Source organism: Lontra canadensis, unplaced genomic scaffold (genome assembly GCF_010015895.1).
Source record: "Lontra canadensis isolate GAN:19392208 unplaced genomic scaffold, GSC_riverotter_1.0 scaffold13, whole genome shotgun sequence".
NCBI classification, from domain to species: Eukaryota; Metazoa; Chordata; class Mammalia; order Carnivora; family Mustelidae; genus Lontra; species Lontra canadensis.
The window spans coordinates 11,122,899-11,145,300 of NW_022631007.1; the positions used below are offsets into that span (position 1 = coordinate 11,122,899).

Genomic DNA, 22,402 nt, shown 5'->3' on the forward strand with positions numbered 1-22,402 from the left:
AATTGGCTCCCTACCCCCAGCATCTTTTGTCTTTAACTGAAAATGGTTTTTAAGGTGATGGCTTTGGCCATTTTGGATACTTAGTTACTCTTGTTTATTTTTGTCCGTTTTTCTCTTGTTAATCTGTCTTGTATAAGTTTAATTATTAGACCAGCCAAAGAACCTAGAAGGGAAGAAGGGAAAGCTTCACCGCCCCTGCAGCAGCCAGATAGTTTCTGCACCTTGGAGCTTATAGACCCAAATTGCTGGATGCCAGGGTCCAAGAGCAAATAGCTTCTTCACACTTGATACGGTGCTGAAAGTCTATGAGTGTGGATTACAGCCTGCTGGGCTGTCCCTGTACATCCTGAATTAAAAGTCTAGGGAGGGGATGCCTGGATGGCTCTGTTGGTAGAGCAGGAGATTCTTGATCTCTGCATTGTAGGTTCGATCCCCATGTTGGGTGTATAGATTACTTAAAAATAAGGGAGCTGTGGAAGTGAGGACTGGATGGGTGCACAACCACCAGCCCCCCACAGTCAGTGACCTTGTCAAACGCAGCCTTGCTCTCCCACATTCGTTCTACAAGTTGTCCTGGTCCTGGACACGGTCCACAGCCCTTACTACTGGGGGTGGAGAGAGCTGAGCCCATGATGGGGGAACCAGGCACTTCATTTGGAAAGAACCATTAGGGACCTTCCTCAGAAGGGGGGCTGTGGGCAGGGAGAAGGTCCCACTTGCCCTTAGGGATGGGGGCGATCCTGTGGAGCCCTCTTGGCTGCCACTTCTGGGCAGCCCTGCCTGCCTGGGAGCCGGGGCCTTGGGGATAAATGGCTGTTGTAACAGTGTCACTAAGGCAAGGTTGACACACCACTGATTTAATCCACTAGCAGGGCCGAAGGCTGGAACCTCCTAGGAAACCAAGCCTGAGATCTGATCTCTGTCAAAGCTGTGTAACCTGGAAGTAGGTGAGGTGGTCCCACCCCCTCTCCAGCTGAACAGGCAGGTTGTTCTGGATTACTGTTCTGCATGTCACACTTTTCTCAAAGCCAAGGATCTGGGTGATACAATTCTCCCTCAATAACCCTTTCTTGGAGAATGCTCCAGACTCCAGCTCCCCAGCCTCTGAGCCTCTGAGCAGAGGGCCAGCTGCCCCTTCTGTATGCCTGCTGGGCGTGGAGTCCGTCCCCAGGAAACACCTGGTGGGGAATTTCTTTAGCTCCCAAGAGTAAACCACAGAGACCTAGAAGGCACCACCCTTGAGCGTCTTCTTACCTCCAAGGGTGACATTAAAGAGAGGAGGGGGTCCCTGGGGAAATGAGACCGTTTGCAGAAGAATAAATGCTGCCTTGTACCGGCCAGCTTCCTACAGAGGTCTGTGGGCTTGTTGGGGACTGGGCCTGTGTAAATAATTTAATGGAAAACTCCAGAAGGGATGCAGTCCTTGTGAGCCTGACCTCACCTGCCAGCAGGCCAGCTATGAAATGCTTCTTCTCTAAGGAGTGACTGGGAGTCAGGATGCCATGGTCACCATGCAGAGGAATAAGACATTGCTCTGGACTCCGGGAGAGGGACAGTTGGCCTGAGAGTGCCAGCTTCGAAAGGGCGGGAGGGACCATCCCTCCAAGCCGCCCCCCGCGGCCCAGGTCACAGACTCCAGGGTCTGAGATGCAAAGCCAGGGTCCCCGTAGCCCCAGACGTGTCCGGCTAGTCCCCCGTGCTTCCCTGCCACCCCGCCACCGCCTCCCGCCACTAGGCAGCCGGGTCCCTGTCGTTGGCCGGGCGCTGGGGCGGGAGAAGGCTTCCGGCCGGTTCCACCCAGCCAGGCAGGGCGACCCCTCAGGCCGCCCCCCGCACTCCCCCACCCCGACTCCCCCACCCCGACTCCCCCTCTCCCCAACACCCTCCCGCTCCGCCTCCCCTGCCCGCGGGCGGCTCCTCTCGGAGGCGCCCGCCCCTGCCTGGCCGGTCCCGGCGGCGGGTGGGGAGGCAGGGAGGGAGGCGGGAGCGAGCGCCCAGGCGCAAACATTTCCTTATGTGGTGGCTCCGCGGGGCCGGGGCGGCGCCCGGGGGGCTGCTGGGGACGGCCGACACGCTCGGGGGCCTCGTGGCCACCCTGGCACGGCGCAGCGGCCGGGACCTGGGCCACATCTGCCAGACGAGACTATGAGGGAAGGCCCCCTGCCCTGTTTGTACCCCGGAGCTTGTTCCTCCTTCCCGGAGAATCGAAGTGATCCCACTGCCTGTGGGTCAGACCCTCTATCTCCCCGACTTCCCTGCGTTTGTGGGAAAGCGGCCCTGAGATCTGACCTTCAGGCCGAGACCGCTCAGGTCTGAAGGGGCCACGGGTGGGCTGCCTGGTCCCCTGGTCCAGGCCACCCTGTCCCTCGGGCCCCTCCCTGGCCCATCGGCACAATGCAGCACCCTCATTTGCCTTGGGAGCTATATTTGGCCATGGAGGGATAACAGGGTGACTCATGGGAGGGATGGCCCCGGGGTGGGAAGTGGATGAGCTCGAGAAATGTCGCTGCTTTCCTTTCCATTCTGAGGGGGTTTCAGGCTCCAGCCCTCCAAGAGAGAGCTTGGCATCCAAACTGGAGGCCCACAGGCTGCCTTCCTGCTGCAAGGGCCGATCTCCAGAGCCTGATTAGTGCGCCCTGGGCTCTGACACACCCCCACTCTGGCTTGGAAAGTGTCTGCTCCGACCCGACCGGGGAACTGACCTGCATTCTCAGGCCAGCATCCCTACCCCTTACAGCCTTGGAGCGAACTTTAATACTGGATAGGGCGGGTTTCCTATGGGATATTTTTTTAAGTGGGGCTTTTAGCAAGAAGTTTGCCACTCTAGTGACTCTCTAATTGGGCTAATTTCAGAGAGTGTAATTTGAGGCTGCATCTGAGAGAGAATCCTGGTCTGGGAGGCCTGGTCTGGGAAGTCACCAGCTTTCCCGTGACTCCCATCCCTCTTCCTGCAGTCCCTAGATTCCTGGCTCCCTGGGGTCTGTCCCTGAGTCATGGGGCACTCATGCCCAAGCTGCCTTCCCAAAGCCCTGCTCTTACTACCCAACACCAGAAAATGATTTCCAGCCTCGAAGTCCCCCACAGCTCCAGCCCACTCACCCATCCTTGTTCAGAAGGATTCAAGACCCCAGTCAGAAAAACACTCTCCTATACGATATAAGGTTCCAGAACCTGAAGTAAAGAATCCTGTCAGGGCTGCCTGGCTGGCTTGGTTGGTAGAGCGTGAAACTCTTGATCTCAGAGTTGTGAATTTGAGTCCCACGTTGGGTGCAGAGATTAGCAAAAAATAAAATCTTAAGGAAAAAAAAAAGGAAAAAAATAGTGAATCCTGTAAGAGGACAATGGTCGTCCTTGCCCCATGTGCTGAAACAGTACCTCAGTGGATAGACTGTTCAGTTTTGAGATTCTCTTTTCACACTGGGGAGAGGCCCCAAAGCATCTGGAGAAGGGAGGTGGGGACACAGACACTGAAAAGCAGGAGATGCTCTATAATCCATACACTGATAAAATGGCCAAATCATCCAGTAAGAGGGGATCTTAGTGTTCGTCTCTGTCACTGCAATTACCTAAAATTACCTGTTTATTTGTCAGAGAGACAGAACACAAGCAGGGGGAATGCTGAGCAGGGAGCCCAGATGCAGGACTCTATCCCAGGACCCTGAGATCATGACCTGGGCCCAGGGCAGACAATTAACTGACTGAGCCACCCAGGCGTCCCAGTGTGTTCTGTCTTATATACAATTGAAATCTGCCTCTTTCATGTCCATCTCCATGGTCCTTGTCTGTCTGTCCATGTGTTCTGTGAGGGCATGGTCCCAGGCTCTCAGGACTGTAGCGGGTGTTCAGTGAGTGTGTCCTCGGAATGAGTGATAAAATAACACTGAATGCTCAGCAAAGTGTTATCCACTCTGGGATAAGCCACACCAGTTTCTCCCATCATTGCATATATGACATTGTTTCTAGAACACTCTTCATCCTTCCCAGCCAGCTGCACACCCAGGTTGCAATGTTTCTTCTCCTTCTTTTTAATCAGTTGGCTTTTTTTTTTTTTTTTAAGATTTTATTTATTTGATAGATCACAAGTAGGCAGAGAGGCAGGCAGAGTGGGGCGGGGGGCCGCGGGGGAGGCAGGCTCCCTGCTGAGCAAGAGCCCAATGTGGGGCTAGATCCCAGGATCCTGGGATCATGACCTGAGCTGAAGGCAGAGGCTTTAACCCACTGAGCCACCCAGGTGCCCCTGCAGTGTTTCTTCTAAGCAGTGGTGTGCTCTGTGCTACCTGACCCCGGGAGGCCTTATTGTCTGTGCCCCCTGCAGTTGCATTGCTCTCAAAGACTGGTACTTTGTGCGGCACAGATGGAACTTTATTTTTTTTCTCAGATTTATTTTATTTTAGAAAGCGAGAGAGCTTGTGCTCGTGAGCGTGAGCGTGAGGGGCAGAGGAGAAAGAAAGAGAATCTCAAGCAGACTCCATGCTGCGTGCAGAGCCCAGTGCAGGGCTCGATCCCACGACCCTAAGATCACGACCCAAGCTGAAACCAAGAGTCTGGTGCTTAACTGACTGCGCCACCCAGGTGCCCACACGGCTGGCACTTTAACTATCACAATTTTAGCAAAGGGGAGGGCTCCTTACTGCATATGACAACAGTGTCTTGCCCTGAGATGGGCCCCTGGTGCCAACTGGCATCTCAGGAGCCTGGGCTGGGCAATGACCAGCCTGAGTCCTCCTTGGTGGTACCTGCTATGGGGCCAAGACCCTGACTGTGGGCAAAGAGGATGCCAGAATATGCCCTTTGCTCATCAAGCAAAATCTGACTTTGGTGCTCTCGCCAAGACCCCCAAGCTGAGACCAGTCATTGGCAGGTCCTTGACCATGGCTGTCAGAGCCCCAGAAGGCCCCAGAGTTCCCAGATTCTGTGGCTCAGCTTTGCCCTCCCACAAAGCTGCCTGGGTGCAGGGTAGCTATGAACACATGGCTGTGGGTTAATCTGTGTTTGCTGGCTGACCCCTGGATGGCCGGGAGGCAGGGAGCCATCGTAGGCAGTGTCCACACTTTGGACACCGGTGCCTCCCCATCCCCAGTGTGGGGCCAGGGCAGACTCCCATCTTTTGCCATCAGTTTGTAGATCTTATGAGGGGTGGTGGGAGGAGGCTCTGGCCCTGAGGCTGCCTCCGGGGGACTGGGAGTTGACATGGGATCAGGCCTGGCCTCAGTTGCTGACCCAAGGCGGGTAGAAGGTGAAGCCCACCAAGTTCCCCCAGAAAGGACCGGGGGCCTCTGCCCAGGGAGATCTTCCTCCCCTGGAGAGAATCTATGCAATACAGAGTGACCAGCAGTCATCACTCTAGGGGGTCATGTGCCCGGTGGTGCTGTGGTGGGAGCTTTGGCAGGGCCAGGCTGGTGGGGGGAAGGGCAAGAGTGGGGGAGGATCCTTGCTCCCTCTGTATCCCACCGCAGGATTCTTAGGACAGAGAGGAAACCCCAGAAACCAACAGGGTCAGTATGGGGCCCCTGAAAGGAAGATAGAATTCCCCAAAGTCTGAGAAGGAAAGAAAGTAGGGGCGCCTGGGTGGCTCAGTGGGTTAAGCTTCTGCCTTCGGATCAGGTCATGATCTCAGGGTCCTGGGATGGAGCCCCATATCTGACTCTCTGCTCAGCGGGGAGCCTGCTTTCCCCCTCTCTCTCCCACCTACTGCCTCTCTGCCTACTTGTGATCTCTGTCTGTCAAATAAATAAACAAAGTCTTAAAAAAAAAAAAAAAAAAAAAAAAAAAGAAAAAGAAAATGCTGGAGAGCCCTGTGGTGGGGTGGTGACTCTCCTGGACCTTGAGTGCTACAGGCTCTCCGCTCTGTCCTGGTGGGGGGCCAGTAGGGCACTGGCTAGGCCTAGCTCTGGGGGCACACCAGCTTGGCCTCCTCTAATTTGCAGGGCACTGAGGTGGCCAGGTGTGCCAAGGAAAGCAGGACCCACACCCAGACCCCACCCTCACAGTCCTTGCCTTCCACCAGCTCCAGTACACACCTTCCCCACTGTGTAGGCTCCGAGTGGGGGCAAGGGCTTCCCTCCCTGCTCCCTGCCCCAGGCCTGAGACAGCCTGAGACAGCCTCCTAAATCCCCCACGATCTGTCTAAGGGTCTGTGGCAGGTTGCAAGGGTAGGAAAAGAGCCCTGGGTGGGTTCTCAGGGGCAGGGGTAAGGTCCTGCTCTGACCCCTGCTGGCTGCTTGACCTCCGGCCAGTTACTGTGCTCATTGGCCCTTGGTCCTCAGACCCCAGACATGCGGGCCAACATGTAATTGTTCTGATTCTCAGAGAGTAAACCCTATGAGCAGGTGGGATGGTGGGAAGAAGCAGGGAGGAGAAGGTCAAGGCCAGAGTCTGGTGTGAAATGCAAAGGAGAACTCAATATGTAAATCAGTTAACATTTGTTTCTTCTCTTAGGCAAGGCCCAGTGAGACTCTGGGATGCTCCCCAGCATGCCTGTGGCCAAACTTCTGGGTGTTGTCACAGAGGGGAGCAGGCTGGGCACATGTGGGGGCACAGTGAGTGGCATTCACGTGCTAGGAGCCAGCCTTCATTGGCCTGAGCCCAGGCCCCTGGTCCCCTGTCCAGTGAAAGGCAGAGGATTCTGCTCCTCTGTGGTCACTTGTCCCACAGACTATTGGTGGCATGGACCCTTCTCCAGGCCCACAGGGGAATGTCTTTCAGTCTGGGGCTGAGTTGGTCCTGTGGGTCTGGTGGCAGATACGGCAAAGACCTCTGAGGAGCTGACTGACCACCTACTGTAATTGGGACAGCTGTGGCTTTGGCCAGGCATCTTTGGAGTTCGGGGCCTTGAGGCTCTTTCTTGCATGAAATACCTTGCAATCAAAGGGTGCTGAGCTTGGGATCCTGCCTCAAAGGATGGCAGGTACTCAAATGATGCTGAGCAGGGGGACACCAGGGCTGGGGGGAGGGTTGGCTGTTTTCCCGGGGGTTGCTGGCCAGCCGGCAGCTGGGCCAATGGGGCCCTGGGGAGACCCAGATGTTGTCTCTTTTCAGCTAGCTGCTTCCCAAAGTAGGAGGGGGGGTATGGGGGAGGCCACAAGGAGGAGCCGAGGGGCCCCCAGGGTTTACTAAGGAACAGTCAGGAGGGGGGCCATCTGTTCCCCAGGTTGCAGGCTTCCACCAGGAGGGGCTTCCCAGCACCTGCTGACAAGCCGCCCTCCAGGGCTCACTCCCCAGAAGCAGGCTCCAGGGGGTCCTGGTGGGGGAGCTGAGTAGATAGAGGGAGAGATGGGACTTTGGTGGGGAGGGGGACAAGAGACCAGGAAAAGAGGGTCAGTCCCCAAGGGAAGATGGGAGGGTCTACCCCCTCTCTCCAGGTCCCTCTCTCCACCTGCCTGCCAGAGGGCACCAAAAAGGCCTCAGACCTAGACCACCTGGCAATGTCAAAGCCCTTTCAGGCCCTGGACAAGGACAGAGGGTCCCCATTTTACTGCAACTCTTGTTTTTCACCAAAATCAGTGAGTCTCCATTTTTGAGGGTCCTTGGAGTCCCCCTGAAGAGCCGGATGAGAGCCTCAGGAAGGAGGCATAGGAGGGGGGGTTCTGGACCTGGGAGACTGTCTCTGAGCACTGTACCCCTAGGGCTCTCACCACCCTGCAGCTAGCCCTGAGCTAGCTGGAAAGCCCCACTCCCTCCCGTCCCCCCTCCCTCCTCTTGGCTCCCTCTTCCTACTATCCCAGTTCTAAAGCCAGGAGAGCCCCTCCTGCAGGGCATCCCACTTCCTTCCTCTGTCACCTGCAAACAGCTCACATTCCCCTCCCCAGAGAGGAAGCAGAGGTGACTGGGAGCTGATCTGCTGCCTCCAGCCCTCCCCCAGCCCTGGTTCTGAGCACCCCACTCCACATTCATTCTATTCCCAGCAGCTTTGGCTCCTTCATCAACACGGAAGCTCCCAAGTCCCTCCAAGTTACCCCAAAGGCCCTGAACCCACCGCCTCCTTGGCTCCCTTTCCTCCCAGCCACTCTCTTGTAAGAAATGTCCACATCCGGTTCCACTTCCGCCTCCCTTCCTCATTCCTCAGCCCATAGCCACCCTGAAACCACAAGGGGTGTCTCCGCAGTGCCATGTCCGGCTCTCCGTCCTCCTTCCTCTGCTCCCACCAGTGCTCACCTCCCTCCCTTTCCAGTCCTGCTGGCAGGTGCCTCCTCCGGCCTGGGTCTCAGTGCTGGAATTCTTCCAGAAGAGACAGAGGGAGGGGAGGACAGGCTGCGGAGGAGGGCACTGGCACCAGATGCCCTGGGTTCAAAGAGGCCTTACTGCTCAAGGCCAAGGCCAAGGTCTCTCACTCTGTGCCTCAGCTTCCTCAGCTGGCAAGTGGGAAGGACAAAGCGGAAGTGACCTCCCAGGTCCTGTGAGGATCTGGAAGCACATGCCCTCCCTTAGTGTAGGCTGTCCAGGGTGAGAAAACCAGGGAGAAGGTTCACAGAGGGCTTCTAAGGGCTTCAGGCAGTTTGGCTGTTTTGAGAGACAGACAAGGGGCTCAGTCATTCACCCAGAATTCCCTGTTTTGGCTACTGCTGCCCCCGCTCCCAGCACACCCAGCTCTGGGCATCTCTACTTAGAACCCAGAAACCCCTGGGGCAGAAGGGCTGGAGCCTGGCAGTAGATGGGTTAACTCCTGGCCTAGCTCCTGGAAGAGATGCTTCTCAGGGCATGGCACGGCCCCCCCCCTCCACTCTCCCAGGCTGTCCCCCTCCCCCCAGCAGCCAGCACCCCTCCCCTTTCCACACATCCCCCTCCACTCCCTCTTTTCCCAGAGTGACAGAGGGCTCCCCCAGGTGGCCACACGTGCCAAGGCTAGAAGCTGGGGCGTCTGCAAGGACTCGCTTCAGACATTGTGCCCCTTTAGCCCCACAAATACAACCTCAAGGTCAGACCAGGTATTCCAATTTGAGGGTGGGAAAACGAGGTCACCTGCCTGTGTGTTCCTATCCACACGGAACAAGCAGTGTGTGGGTCTAGGTATTCTTAGCCAGCCTGTGGCAGTGGCTTGCTGTCATTCTGAACATTCTTGGAGGACTGTCTGCAGGGCCCAGCCCAGCCCTCTGCCTTGTGCCGCTGGTCTCAGGACAGGGAGACATGGGGACAGGAAGCAGAGCACAGAGGCCTCGCTAGAATCCCAGAACATAGCAGCACCAGGAATCACCCCCATTTATCACCTGCCTTCTGCGTGCCTGTCCCCATGCTCTGGCTTGCCATTCTTTTCATTGACTTCTCACAGCAACCTAGGAAATAGGCACTATTATTACCACTGAGCAGATGAGGAGTCTGGGGCCCAGCGAAGGTAAATCCCTGGTCTAAAATGACCCAGCCAGGGCCTACCTGACTCTGAACTCAGACATGTCTGACTCCAATTCCTCGCTCTTATGCAAGCCTGCCTATGCACAGGAATACAATCTGGCGAAATAACTAGGAGAGACACAGCCATACTGTGAGATGGTCGTGAGTGCAGATGTGCATGTTGGGAGCACACACAGCCCGAGCTCTCGGCAGAAGCAAGTGGAATTGTGACAGTCCGGTCTCACAAGCGCGGTGAATGCAGATGTGTGAGACAGAGGGAGAAGCAAACCCACTCCCCTCCAAGGTGCACACATAGGCCCAGAGTGGCCCAGTACCTGGGGATATGTGCAAGAAGACTCAGACTCTGGGGACTGATCTTTCGAGAACAGGAGACCTGGACACCATGGAGTTCACTAAGATCCAGAAAGTTCCATTGACAGGCTAAAGCCCGCCTCAGCTCCCTGGAAGGCTGAGGCTCTGTGTTCTCAGCCCAGACAGGGTCCGGAGCTAGCCACACACAAAAGCAAGGGACATATATTTGACCGTGGGCTTGGCCACTCTCCCCAATCCCCCCACATACACACACATCTTCTGGAAACTGCTGTTGCCCTGTGTAGACACAGTTGAACTCTTGGCCTCTGGGGTGCATAGTCCAGCTCACACTGACAAATACACAGAATTCTCGGAGAGAAGAGGAAGAAAGGTCGAGCTGAAAACCCCTGGGGCCTGAGCCCTGGGATTAATGTGGGTTACAGAGTCTGTCCTCAGGCGGCCTCCCCCAACCTTCCCAGGCCTTGAAACCGTCTTCCGCCCTCCCATTTGAAAGGTTGGGCCGAGGCAGGCAATGTCCAGAACGGCCACAAGGGGGCGCGGGAGCACTGAATAATCCCTCCAATCCAGCCTTCTCCGGAGCCCTCCTTCCCTGATTCCTAAATATGTAGTAAGCACCCATTCTCTGCCAGGTGAGAGGACCCGGGCGAGGGGAGAGGGGAGAGGAAAGGTGGTTAGGGCAAGGGAAGAGGCGCTCACCTTTGCTTCTGTGGGACTGGAGGTTCGAGGGCAAAGATTTGGCTGAAGGGGCGGGGTCAGAAATAACTGCTAGAATGTACTGAGCCCCAGCTGTGCTCCAAGCTGGTCTAGATTTGTGCTTTAGCTCCTGTAATCCATAACTATACAAACTTGGTTTTCCCATCGTCCTACTTTCATTGTGGGTATTGTGGGTGCAGTATGGCAGGCTAGTCATTTCATAGAGTTGCTGTAAGGGAAACACATCCCCATTTTACAGATGGGGAAACCAAGGCACAGTTAATAAGGAATGGCCTCAGGGGTGCCTGGATAGCTCAGTCAGTTAAGCGTGGACTCTAGATCTCACCTCAGGTCTTGATCTTAGGGTGGTGAGTTCAAGTCCCGGCATTGGACTCTATGCTGGGTGTGGAGCCTACTTAATTCAAAATAGAACAAAACAAGCAATAGCCTCAGGGTTCAATCATGAGCAGGCTGGTTCCAGAGTGTGGGCTTACCCACTTATTAGACCCCTTGTAGTTCCAACCAGGGAGTCCTAGGGGCAGTGGGGAGCCACTAGAGAATTTTAGTAGGGAAGGAATAAGACTTAGTTTGCTTTTTGTGCTGGCTGTGGGGAGGGGGGCAGCCTGGGGCCAGGGTGACACTGGTCAGGTGGAGGCTATCACCGCCGTCCCAGCTGTGACTAGGATGGCAGTGGAGGGGTGGAAAGAAGACAGAGAAGACAGATTTGAGAGACATTAAGGAAGCAGCCTGGAGGGTCTTAGTGACCAATTTCATGCCAGAGCTGGGGGATGGGGTGGGTAGAAAGCAGATGGGGATGGGGAAGCAGAGTTGGGAGAGGGTAGGAGTATGTGGGGCACCTGAAGGGAGAAATCTGTAGGCCCCTGGCCTGCCCTCTGGTCTTGATCTGGGAGAGGGCTCCATGCCCTCAGACCTGAACATAAAAAAAGAGCCACCCCCAGATTCCTCTGCCCCATCTTTCCTGGAGAGCCTGGGGATGTGTGAGGCCAGGAATTCTAAACTCTGGCCCCGTTCTGTACAGGGTCTAGGGGGCTCTGGGATCCACGGGGATGGCACTGTGCTGTTCTCTGCCATCCAACTTGGCACATTGGCCCTTGCCCACGGGGCAGGACTCTCTGGCTGCCTGTTAGCCAGCACGGGACCAGATGCAAACATCCCCTCCTCTCCCACCCACACTTTAAGGCTTCAGGCTCACAAAGCTCTGTCTTCTGCAGGATCTCATTTAATCCTCACAACAGCCTGGGAGTAGATCCTTATTACCATGGCTGTGCAGCTGCGGGAGCCACCTCGGAGGTAAGGGGCTCGCCCTGGGTCACATAACTTGTGCCTGGACCAGCCCTCTGCCAGGACTTTGGTCGCAAACTGTTGTCTCCCGCCCACTGCACTCCCAGCACCACTGGCTCTTGGTGGCCATCTTGGGGACATGGAGGTCCCTACACCCCGCAGCTTAGGTTTCCATGCACAGCCCAGAATGGGGCAGAGATGGGGGCATGGTTTGGAGTCCGGGAAGACCAGGGTCTGGCGTCAGTCCCAGCTAGGGAAACCATGAAAGGAGGGGAATTAGGTGGGTGGGGGAGAGCTTCCCAAATGGTGGGGGTGGAGTGGGACGTGTCTAGGCAGGCAAGTGGGGACAAAGAGGCTGCCAGGTGTGCCGCCAGCCGCCAGCCCAGATTCAAAGCGGGACTGAGGCTGTGATTGGTGGCCCGGGTCCCTCCCCCCACCCCTTCTCTCTCACCTCCCAGGCAGCTAAGAAAGAGGAATGGGGTTGAGAAGGCCCTTTATCCTGTAAGTCCTTAAGCACGAAGCGTGGCCTGACTGGCAGTGAACTCAATTAACTACCTCTCCTACCCCAAACCCTGCCAGGACGCTGTCTGGCATTCTGGCGCCGCCATCAGCCCCAGTGACTCCTCGCGCTGCCAGGTTTTGAGTAGCCCGGGCCTCAGGTCATCCAACCACCCCTCTCCTGGGGCGTCCTCCAGCCTTCGCCCTCTTCCACTCCTTTTACCCCTCGCCAGTCCTCTCTGAGCAGTGTCCTGTTCTCTGACCCCTCTCCCAGTCCAGTCACGAGGCCCGGCCAGGCTCCCGTAAGAGGCGGCTTCCTGGGCCCTACCCCATTTCCACGTGGGCAACCTGGCCCTCCAGTACCCGAGAACCTTGCCCTCCGGGCCTCCCCAGCGGGGCTCAGGCTAGGCCCCCCACCCTGCTGGGGCCCTCGGAAGCCCGCGCGCATCTGGGCGGGGGCGGGGCTGGGGGCTGCGAGGTGCACAGGTTGTCTGGCTCCGCCGAGTGCCAGTCGAGGGGGGCTGGGCGGGAATCCGACTCCGGCCTGCGTCCCGCCCCCCGCGCAGATGGCGGGGGCGCGGGCGGGTCCGGGGCGGCAGAACGGGGCTCCGGTTTCGGTCGCGAGGGGCGGGGCGGGCGCGAGGGGCCCGCTGCGGCCGCGGCCAATCAGCGCCCGGCCGGGCCTCTCCCCCGCGCCCCCAGCCACCAATCGCGGCCCGGCCTTGCCGCCCCCGCCCCGCCGTGTCCTTTGTTCCCGCTCTCCCTGGCGGTACCCCTCGGCGAGGCCCCCGCCGCGGGTCTCCAGGCCTCCAACCCCGCTACTTCCGGCCCGCGCGGACCGGGCCGTGTGCCGGCGCCTGTGTACTCGGTGTGTGCGCGCGCGCGTGTGCAGGGCCCGCCGCGAGCCGGCACAGGCTGCGGGTGGTCTTGAACGCTCGTGTGTCCGCAGCTGCCCCAGGGGCCCCAGAGGGCCTAACCAAAGTCCCAGTAAGGCTCTTTGGAGAGGCTGAACTTTGGCCGCGGTCGGGGGCTCGGAGTGAGCACGGGGATCCGGGCAGTGGTCCCGCCCCGGCTGCACCTTTACCTACAGGCTCTGGTTTTTCTCACACTCTTGTGATTCCCTCCCTGCTTGCTGCCTCAGATACATCCACCTGATGAACTCGAAATCTTCTTTCCAGACTTATCTTGGGGGTTGCTTTCTCTTTGGCGCCCAGGGGAGTCTCCCACTCACCCAGCATGTGGTCCCCTCTGGTCTGGGTTTCTGGCATCCCCAGCCTTGAGGCTCGGAGGGACCCAGACTCAGTAACCCTGACGCCTGGCAGAGCACAGTGCTCCGTGCATGTCCACTTGAGGGACAGCAACAAGCTGTCGTCCCAAATACTTCCACAGTCACACACCACCTTCAGGCCTCATCTTGGTTCCACTTGAGATTGAGGCTTGTCATTTCAGGCCTGTTACAAGAACTAAAACAGCTAAAATCTTTAAAGAACAGAGTGCCTGGTAAGGAGCCACCACACCCACTCAGGCCACCCGCAGCCCCTGCCAGACCATGGACTTGCCCTCTCAGAGCCCTTGCCACTTACAAGTTCTCAGATCAGGTGGATACTTCTCCCCACCACAGTGCCCTCCCTGGATCTCTGAGCCTTCTGTTCAGGACTCCATCCTCAATTCCCTTCTCCCCTATTCCATTTCTGTGAGCTCTTCCACCCCTGCACCTCCACCTGCCCTGGGACAGTCTCCTTGCTCCCCAGAAACCTCCACCTGGGTATCCTTCTAGCATCTCAAACCCAATTTGTCTCAAACTCAAAGTCCCTCCTCCTGCCACACCTGCTCCTGTATCTGTATCACAATTGCCCATCCCTCTTGCCCACCATCTTACTGTGACGAAGCCTGGGCTTCCAGGTCTGGCTGCCTTGCTGCCCTAGGGCCGGTGCCTTGGCCCACACCCTTCTACTTTTCACCTGTTCTCCTAATCAGCCTCCTTGTTCTCTTCCTCCACAGTCTCCAGGCCTTGCTGCTTGCCAAGATACTTCTCCTGTTGTCCTTAGCATCTAGTCCCAACTCCTAGTGATAACTGAAAGAGCCCTGTCATCTGGCTCTGTCTGCCTTCCTATCTCAGCCCCAGGCACACAGAATTACCTCAGCTGAAGCCCTTGACACACTTAGAAGGTTGGGAGTGGGCCTGTATTCCCAGGGTGCCAGGCAGTAGGATGATCAGAAAAACAGATAAAACTGAGAGGTGAACTGGCTCAGCAAACAGGCTCTGCAAACAGACTCTACAAACAGGCTCTACAAACGGGCACACCTGGGTCTGGGTCTTGGCTCTGCACTTGCCCACTCTGTGACTCTGCTCTGCTTCTTACCCTCATTGGCTCTCATTTCATGTCTCAAATGGGTTTAATATTGCATCTTGGAAGGGATAGAGAACTTAGGACCCAGGGCCAAGACTGGCCAGAGGCTGCCTCCTCTCTCAGGTACTCCCCAGAGCCTCAGCATCTAGATCACCTGGAAGGAAAGGCAGGGCCTGAGAAGGAAAAGCCATTTGAGAGGCATTGGGGAGGAGGGAAGGAGCAGGGGGGAGGGGTGGCTGACAAAAGAGACCAGCTGCTGTTTGCACACAAACCCCAAGTTGATAATGAGTGGAGGGGGGGGGGCGGGGCGGGGAAATGTCTTGGCAGGAGCCTCTGCCAGCTGAAGAGTCTGCCCAGAATCATGGTGCCCCTCCCTCCACCACCCCCCACTCTGGGCCTTCACCACTCACACCCAGCTGTACATCTGCTCCTAGGACCACAGCAGGGGAAGGCAAGAAGGCCCCGGGCTTGGTGATCTGGCCCCTTCATCCCAAGTCTCAAATCCTCCCCCTCAGGCCACACACATCCTGAGAGCAGCCCCAGGGAAGCCCACAGGAAGGGCCAGAGCCTAATGGAGCCAAGGGCATCCGAGGACTTGGAGCAGGCCCAGACTTCCAGTCTCTGAGTGCCCGGTCATAGGGAAGGCCCTTGGAGAAGCCCTGAGCACCTGGAACTCAGGAGAAGAGAGGAGGCTCCCAGGTGTGGTGCCCGGAGGAGTCCTCTACCCCTGGGGCCTACCCCCTACGTGGAGGGGTGGGGGTGGAGGGGAGAGGCCTGGGGGCTCCCATCAGCCCCTCGCCCCCAGGAAAGCCAGGAAGGGCCCCTGGGTGACCCATCAGACAGAATGCTGATAAACAAGGAAGACTAGCCAGGACCCTGGGTGTCAGGAGTGGGACCTGCCACCTCCCTTTGGTCACCCATGCCTGCACGGTTGTGGAAGAGCTTCCTCTCCTGTGGCCCCAGGGCCCTGTTGTAGCTATGCCCAGGGTCAGGATGGCCTGTTGGCATCTTCCCTGGGCAAAGAGTCGCCCATGCCTGTGGCCGCTCCTGCCATGTGGGCTGTGGGTGCTGCGACAGGAGCCAGGAGCGTGTGCTCCCGCTGCTGCTGTGTGCTAGCCTAGCAACGGCTCCCAGGGGCAGGCAGGGAGGGGATGGCAGCTCTCAGGCACTACCCCCTCCGAGGACTGACGCCTCTTCTTTTCCCTCGATGCTCCAGCTCCCCGCCAACACCTGCTCCCGGAGAAGGTCAGCCTTCCACAACCACACGTCTCCAGCCTGGGGCTTCTATGGGCCAGAGCCTGGGTAGCCTGGGGCTGAGCTTTGCAGGGAGCAGGCAGAGGACACCTTCACAAGCCCTGGGCCAGAGCATGCTGGTGGCACGGAGGACTTCACTCTCTTTTCAGCACCTCACCTCTCTCTCTCTCTCTCTCTTTCTCTCGGCCAGAAAGGGACTGTGTGCAGTGAGAGGGAAGAGATAGCAGGCCAAGGAGGCAGGAGAGCTGGGCAAAGGCTTGGAGAACAGAACGATAGGGGCACAGGAGGTTTACGATGAGGAGGAATCGTGGGGTGGGGTGACAGAGGGGCCTTGAACGTCAAGGTGACAGGAGATGATCTGGAATCTGTCAGAGCCACAGAAGATGCTGAGCAAGGAACCAGGTGGACAGGGCAGGGGAGAGCCCACAGCCACACACCAGTGAGCAGTGGCTGGGTGTGTTTGGATGCCCATAGCACAGATAACACCAGGGGGTTGGGGTCAGACAGGTCAGGGTTCCAGTCCCACCTGCAGTCTCTCTGGGCCTCAGCTCCCTCAGCTGTAATTGGGGGCAACATGAGACCTCCTTGTGGGTCAGTTGGGAGGGTTGGACAATGGGATGCACACAGGAATTCTCTGGAAAGGGCACTAGAGTCACCAGTGGGAAAAAGAGTGGTTGGATTGGGGGCTCTGGTTCTACTTGGTCAGAGGAGCTCCCTGGTGCTCACTTCCCTTCCTGGGGTGTGTGCAGGAGAGCAGCAGTGTAGACAGTGAGAATGCTGGTGGGCTCCAGCGGGCCTTGCACAGTGATGGCATTGGGGCCAGAGTCCAGACGCCCCGGATGTGTGCCTGAGCCCGAGCTCAGCCTGAGTGGGCATGTGGGTTGGCAAGAACGAGGGCTGTTGGAGGGCGGTGGCCTGCAGGGACCCCGGCTGGAGGGTCTTCAGGGCCCCCGTATAAGGCCTGGATACCCCGGAGGAAAAGGCAGAGTGGGGCCAAGAAGCCAACACCCCACAAGGTTCTAGACATTGAAGGGAGGCTTGCCATTAAAAGGCCACTGGAGTTTAGAAAAAGTAAAGTGGCACTTCCCCTGTAGGCAGGTGTGTGTGCCCATGGTGTCAAGCCCAAATGAGTGTGTGTTCAGGGAAATGTTCCCCTGCTTGATCTCACCAGAAGCAGACCAAACTCGGCAGGGGCTTTCTGCTGCCCCGGGCCCTCAGGATGGAGAATGCCCACTTAAGACCCTGAGGCCAGGGCCCAGGAGGCCGGTCTGGTGCCACCCTGAGAGGGGACGGGGCTGGCTGGGGCCCAAGGCCTTACCCAGCTTACCCTCCCGGGCCCAGGCCACAGAGGAGGCATTGATGGCAAAAAGAGGCGCCCAGAGGCCACTGCAGCTGGCGCGGCGTGGGCATCACTGGGCCTCGCAGGGGGAGCAGCATGACCTCTGCGGTGCCCAGGCCTCCACAGAGCGCAGCGTCTGAGTGGCTGTGGTCTGTGTGGGTGTCCTGCACATCCTAGTCCGGAGAACTTTCTCTGCAGCCACTGCTCTGACCCAGTGCCTGCGCAACCCCCAGAAGGAAAACCCAGGGCCTTCCTTCCCAGGAGGGGGCTGGAGTGCAGAGGGCTCTCCCTCCACCCTCCAGCCCCACAGTATCTCTGCCCTGGCCAGACTTCTTCAGGGACACCCTCCCCCCGACCCCTGACCCACACAGCCGGCAGAATCGGGGTACCTGGCCCTGGCCCCCTCTCTGGCCTGCCTTTTCCCCCACTGGACCCCCAGTGAAACTTTTCTCTGTCTGGTGTACCCTCACTTCCCTCTCTGATTCTCTGCTCTCTGTGCCCCAAAAACCTCTGTTCCGGCTTGCCTCCTCCAGAGAGCATTCCGGGATTGCTCCCAGCTGAGTTAGACCCTCACCGGCCTAAACCTCTGCTGTGGTTGTCATCTTATTTATCAGGCTAGGGTACAACTGTTCACATGCAAAGCTTCTTAGGGATGGAACTCGGCTCAAGATCGTCCTCTCTTTCTCCCCCATAGGCAGAGAATAAACATCAGAGTGGCCAGTGGCCAGCTCTGCCCCTCCCCGCCTCCTACCTATGCCCGCATGAGCTGTCGGCCCCAGGGACTACCTGACCGGGGTGTTTTCAACCCAACGGACTGAAACACTGAAACGGCTGCCAACCAAAGCCCAGCTCCATTCACACCCCACACACCCGGGGCCCAGGTGGACATGTGCATTTGCATACACACATGCACACAGACACACACACACTCGGACACACAAGTCTGATGTGCACACATAGCAACAGACACTGGGATAGGCGCTCTCACAGATGCAGATATGCACACACATGCGTCCCAGGCACCCACAGCCACACTCACAGCCACATACAGACACTCGCACCCACAGGTGGCACACTCAGCCAGGCCCGGGGTTCTGGAGAAGGAGCTGCAAATCCCTGCCGTGGCGGCCACCTCCTTCCTCCTGGAGCCACCAGGCCAGCAGAGGGCGCTCGAGGCCCCCTTCCCTTCGGGCCCAGCCGCCTCGGGAGGGGGGAGCATGTGGTCACCACGCTCCCTCCCAGGCCAGGTCCCCTTTGTTCCCCAACCCCGGAGGAGGCCACTGTGCCTCGGGAATGCTTCGCCACAGAGTCCTCGGGGCCCTGCTTGGTCTCGCTCCTCTTGGCCCTGGAGATGAGCTGGGGGGCTGTGGGGCACAGTGCGGGGATGACAGCCACCACAAGAAGGGAGAGCTAGCTTATGATCCAGGCTGGTAGGCAGGACCATGCGGCCCCTGGGGGCCTCATAGGCCCGCAGCCTTTCCCCTCTCCTCACTATCTGTCCAAGAGTCTTCCTAACACGTCGTCTCCTGGGAGGGGGTCCCTGACCACTGAAATGGAGGCTAGGACCCCAAAAGCGAGCCCTTCAATCCTCCCCTTTGACCAGTGCTCAGCTCTTCTGGCCCCGACAAGCACACTGGTGAGGACTTTGACTCTGGAAGGACAGAAGCTTTCGGTCTTACCAACCCCCAACCCTGAAACCAAGAGTTCTGGAGCTGTGCAAAGTGGGGGTTATATCTGGGAGTCATTGAAGACCTCCCTCTGTTGTCCACAAGTTACAGGCCTTGGGCCTGTGATCTATGCCTCAGTTTTCACATCTGTAAAATGGGCATCCTCAATAGTCCCTGCCTTGCCCATTTTACAGATGCAAAAACTGAGGGCAGACAAGGTAGCACATGCAGACCCCTGGTTTGAGGCTGAGCACCTGGTATGTGGAAGCTGGGTGTCACCCCTGCCGTGATTACCGTGTGCTCAGCCCTTCTTGGCCGAGCCCTTGAGACAGCGTTTGGACCCCAGCCGAAAGCCATGCCCTAGGTGCTCACGAAACCTGGAGGCACGAATGCCATAGGGGTCAGCCTAAGAATGCCACGCCTACATCATCAGCAAACAGCCTGCGTCAGGGAGAGCCTGGCAAGATGCCAAGCCTTGTTTTCCAAGTGGTTTGTTTCTCGGGGCCTTGAATGTCTATTCCTGGTGGGGCCGAGCTTGCAACCTGGCCTTGTGCCTTGGCTGAACGAGGTTCCTCTTCCTCCTTTTCCCAGACAGAAGGATGAGGCTGGCCCTCCCTGTCCCACCCTCCAACCTGATTCTCAGCTGTCACCATCATTAGGCTCTTTGGAGCTCAGGAGGGGGAGTCTGTGCCTTGTCTTCGGACCCCCAGACACAGGCTGGTCCAGGATGCGGGGCTTGCCATCGTTAGGAGCATTGCTGTCCCTCCTGAAGGCAGGTGGGGAACGCTGGCCAAGCCTGCATTAGGGGTGGGTTCTCCTGTCCCCTGCGGCCCAGCCCCTGGCTTAGTGGTCAGCCATGCATGGGGCTCAGCAGGGCCCAGGCGGGCTGCTCTTGTCCTTAGTGGCCCAGCCTCACTCCAAGTGAATTAGCTAGTCCTCTGGGAGTGAGTGCTGAGGCCTGTAGGCTTCTGGCCCTGGCCATGATTCATTCACCACAGCCTCACCCCCACCAGAGGCCGGCGGTGTCCCTGCCCCCAGACCACTGGCCTGGCTGGCGGCCGGGCAATGGGAGGCTGGTGCCCAGAGCATCCCTGGCGGCCCGGCCATCTGCCCCTATCATCCTATTAATCAGGCTGCTCCCTGTTCCCTCGGGTTGCGCTGGCCTCCATCCGCCCACCCCTCCCTCATGCAGGCCTGGTGGCCCTGGACCCATGCCCAGCCCTGCTTCCGCCAACCTGGCTGCTGTGCCAGGCCTGTGCCAGGCTCTGTCTCCCGTTCCCTTCATCCCCTGGGCCCCTTGAGTGACCCAAGGGAGGCTCCCTCATCCTCTTTCCCTCTCGCTCTCTGCCTTCCTGCCCCCCTCAACTGAAGCCCTGGGATTCACTTAACCAGTCTTGATGAAAAACAGAGGCTTTGCCCATGCGTAAGAAGTTGCCAGCGATGGGGCGCCTGGGTGGCTCAGTGGGTTAAAGCCTCTGCCTTCGGCTCGGGTCATGATCCCAGGGTCCTGGGATCAAGCCCCACATCGGGCTCTCTGCTCAGTGGGGAGCCTGCTTCCTTCTCTCTCTCTCTCTGCCTGCTTCTCCACCTACTTGTGATCTCTGTCTGTCAAATAAATAAATAATTAAAAAAAAAAAAAAAAAAAAAAAAGAAGTTGCCAGCGATGGCCTGGGTCTGGGCCCTGCCAGCCTCAGGCGGGGTCTTGGCTTTAGGACTAACCTGGATGACAAAGAAGCCCCGAGAAGCCCCCACCCCTCTGATGCCTCACCACTTCTCATTCTCATTTACTCAATGGGAGACAGGTGTTCAGAAACAGGTGTGGATGAATGAATGAATGAATGCCCTTCCCCGCAGCAAATAGCCACTTCTCTTCATCAGTGCGTGTGACTCACATCTTCTCAGATCTCTGGCTTGAACACTGTCCTCTTGCCCCTACAGAGTGGAAAGCACCTCCGTTTCGCTGCCAGAAGACCTGAATTCCAGCGCTGGCCTATTGTCTCTGAGCTGTGTGATGGAATCTTTGAGCCAACAGGTCCTCATGATCACATGCGGCTGACCCTCCCCAGCCCCCTACCCCCAGGCTGGCTTTGAGCCTTAGAGGTGTTTTATCTTGTTCGAGGAAAATGGAGCATGGAGATACCACCCAAATGGCAGCCGCGAGAGGACTCCGCTCAAAGTGCTCTTCCCGGGGGGCCTCGCGGGCACATATGTGCGCCATTTGCCCTGTATTGTTCTATAATCCTTGATGGTTGCTCTGTAATTGCTCTCACATGGTTTCTTCATAATAAATAGCATCTGCAGAGAAGTTCACGGTTTACAAACTGTAACTTGTTCCTCATTCTCTTCCTACCTTTACAAAAAGAAACTTAGAGGCTCAGAGAAGTTCATCGATTTCTCTAAGACCACACAGGAAGGGGAAGGCAGAGCTCAGCTCTCCCAGGCTAGGGACCCTGCTGGTCCCTCGCCCACTGCATCCCCAGTTCCAAGCAGCTGGGAGGCCCAGGTTAAGAGCTCTGCAGGAGGGACGCCTGGGTGGCTCAGTTGGTTGGACGACTGCCTTCAGCTCAGGTCATGATCCTGGAGTCCTGGAATCGAGTCCCACATCGGGCTCCCAGCTCCATGGGGAGTCTGCTTCTCCCTCTGACCTTCTCCTCGCTCATGCTCTCTCTCACTGTCTCTCTCTCAAATAAATAAATGAAAATCTTAAAAAAAAAAAAAAAGAGCTCTGCAGGAGGCAGGGAGGTTACCTGGGGCCTGATGGCTGATGGGGCAGGTGGGCACTTCCGAGGCTGGGCGCATGGGTGTGGGCACAGGCTTTATGCTCGTCTGTGCATGCCAGTGTTCACATAGAGACAAGGTGATCCCCGAAGGGGGCTCTTGGAGCCATCATGGTTTGCAGGATGGGATTTAGGACTAGGTTATTCCCATAATTGCTTTCTCTTTTCATTTTATTGATTTATTGATTTATTATTTTTATTATTTATTTTTAAGTAGGCTCCATGCCCAACGGGGGCCTTGAACTCATGACCCCAAGATCAAGGGAGGCATGTTCTACTGAGCCAGCCTGGTGCCCCCTCCCCTTCTGTTTTTTAGGCTTAGGTGACACAGAAACTTCTAGAAGAGTTCAAATGCAATGCCTCCATTGGAACTGAAGTTCCATTAACACCCAGATCAGCTGCATTATTAGCTGTTTGTTTGATTTGCTTATTTGGTTTAGTGAGACGTGAGGGAGGACATGGTCCTGTCCCAGGGGTGCAGTGAGGTGAGGATGAGAGATGGAGACTGTGCAGCAAGGAGCTGCAGAGGGTCCGCTCCACCGCTCTGCCCCGGGAAAGTACATGAGGCTCCGGAGGCCATCAGCAGGGAAGTTCTGGGTTCATCTGGAGCAGCGCTGCTCAGCATCTTTGTCTTTTTTTTTTTTAAGATTTTTATTTATTTATTTGGGGGGGGGTGAGAGAGAGAGAAAGCACTTGAGGACCTACCTGAGTAGAGGACAGAGGCAGAGGGAGAAGCAGGCTCTTCTCTGAGCAGGGAGCCTGATGTGGGGCTTGATCCCAGGACCCTGAGATCATGACCTGAGCCAAAGGCAGACATTTAACCGACTGAGCCCCCCAGGCGTTCCTGCTCATCATCTTTGAAGC

The 22,402-nt window shown here is 57.3% G+C and overlaps 1 long non-coding RNA gene across 1 annotated transcript; it reads left to right on the plus strand.

Annotated features, from left to right (window-relative positions):
• The first annotated feature begins 10,039 nt into the window (after positions 1-10,039).
• On the plus strand, positions 10,040-21,054 carry LOC116867752. The gene is made up of 3 exons (XR_004382659.1): positions 10,040-10,286; positions 11,583-11,661; positions 20,700-21,054. It is a non-coding gene; the product is annotated as an uncharacterized LOC116867752 (long non-coding RNA).
• The last annotated feature ends 1,348 nt before the right edge of the window (positions 21,055-22,402 follow it).